Source organism: Anastrepha obliqua, unplaced genomic scaffold (assembly GCF_027943255.1).
Source record: "Anastrepha obliqua isolate idAnaObli1 unplaced genomic scaffold, idAnaObli1_1.0 ptg000152l, whole genome shotgun sequence".
Classification (NCBI taxonomy): Eukaryota; Metazoa; Arthropoda; class Insecta; order Diptera; family Tephritidae; genus Anastrepha; species Anastrepha obliqua.
In genome coordinates this window covers 35001-37500 of record NW_026562244.1, presented here as the reverse complement: position 1 = coordinate 37500, position 2500 = coordinate 35001, and positions in this window count along the sequence as shown.

The following is a 2500-nucleotide window of genomic DNA, read 5'->3' as shown; positions in this document are numbered from 1 at the left end:
CATATAAATCGAATCATAACTATATGAAACTCGAATTTAAGCCATATTAAACTGGTAATATTGTGATTTTATGCCTGGTTTTCCATACGTTAGTTTAAATAGAAAAAATTTTCGAATATATATACATATATGAAGAATCTATATTCTAATACTAACATGTTATGGAATATAACCTTGGCATATTGGCACTAAAATATATAATAAAGACATTTCAAATCAAACTGAAATGTATTGAAATGAATTTTTCCCATACATTTTTGACAATGTGAGGTGTGCATGGCAAAAAACACTCACGGTGAAGGCATGTGAAATAATATGAAAATATCAAAAGTTAACTAACCAATGATATTGAAGCATATAAATCGAATCATAACTATATGAAACTCGAATTTAAGCCATATTAAACTGGTAATATTGTGATTTTATGCCTGGTTTTCCATACGTTAGTTTAAATAGAAAAAATTTTCGAATATATATACATATATGAAGAATCTATATTCTAATACTAACATGTTATGGAATATAACCTTGGCATATTGGCACTAAAATATATAATAAAGACATTTCAAATCAAACTGAAATGTATTGAAATGAATTTTTCCCATACATTTTTGACAATGTGAGGTGTGCATGGCAAAAAACACTCACGGTGAAGGCATGTGAAATAATATGAAAATATCAAAAGTTAACTAACCAATGATATTGAAGCATATAAATCGAATCATAACTATATGAAACTCGAATTTAAGCCATATTAAACTGGTAATATTGTGATTTTATGCCTGGTTTTCCATACGTTAGTTTAAATAGAAAAAATTTTCGAATATATATACATATATGAAGAATCTATATTCTAATACTAACATGTTATGGAATATAACCTTGGCATATTGGCACTAAAATATATAATAAAGACATTTCAAATCAAACTGAAATGTATTGAAATGAATTTTTCCCATACATTTTTGACAATGTGAGGTGTGCATGGCAAAAAACACTCACGGTGAAGGCATGTGATATAATATGAAAATATCAAAAGTTAACTAACCAATGATATTGAAACATATAAATCGAATCATAACTATATGAAACTCGAATTTGAGCCATATTAAACTGGTAATATTGTGATTTTATGCCTGGTTTTCCATACGTTAGTTTAAATAGAAAAAAATTCTCGAATATATATACATATATGAAGAATCTATATTCTATACTAACATTTTATGGAATATAACCTTGGCATATTGCCATTAAAATATATAATAAAGACATTTCAAATCAAACTGAAATGTATTGAAATGAATTTTTCCCATACATTTTTGACAATGTGAGGTGTGCATGGCAAAAAACACTCACGGTGAAGGCATGTGAAATAATATGAAAATATCAAAAGTTAACTAACCAATGATATTGAAGCATATAAATCGAATCATAACTATATGAAACTCGAATTTAAGCCATATTAAACTGGTAATATTGTGATTTTATGCCTGGTTTTCCATACGTTAGTTTAAATAGAAAAAATTTTCGAATATATATACATATATGAAGAATCTATATTCTAATACTAACATGTTATGGAATATAACCTTGGCATATTGGCACTAAAATATATAATAAAGACATTTCAAATCAAACTGAAATGTATTGAAATGAATTTTTCCCATACATTTTTGACAATGTGAGGTGTGCATGGCAAAAAACACTCACGGTGAAGGCATGTGAAATAATATGAAAATATCAAAAGTTAACTAACCAATGATATTGAAGCATATAAATCGAATCATAACTATATGAAACTCGAATTTAAGCCATATTAAACTGGTAATATTGTGATTTTATGCCTGGTTTTCCATACGTTAGTTTAAATAGAAAAAATTTTCGAATATATATACATATATGAAGAATCTATATTCTAATACTAACATGTTATGGAATATAACCTTGGCATATTGGCACTAAAATATATAATAAAGACATTTCAAATCAAACTGAAATGTATTGAAATGAATTTTTCCCATACATTTTTGACAATGTGAGGTGTGCATGGCAAAAAACACTCACGGTGAAGGCATGTGATATAATATGAAAATATCAAAAGTTAACTAACCAATGATATTGAAACATATAAATCGAATCATAACTATATGAAACTCGAATTTGAGCCATATTAAACTGGTAATATTGTGATTTTATGCCTGGTTTTCCATACGTTAGTTTAAATAGAAAAAAATTCTCGAATATATATACATATATGAAGAATCTATATTCTATACTAACATTTTATGGAATATAACCTTGGCATATTGCCATTAAAATATATAATAAAGACATTTCAAATCAAACTGAAATGTATTGAAATGAATTTTTCCCATACATTTTTGACAATGTGAGGTGTGCATGGCAAAAAACACTCACGGTGAAGGCATGTGATATAATATGAAAATATCAAAAGTTAACTAACCAATGATATTGAAGCATATAAATCGAATCATAACTA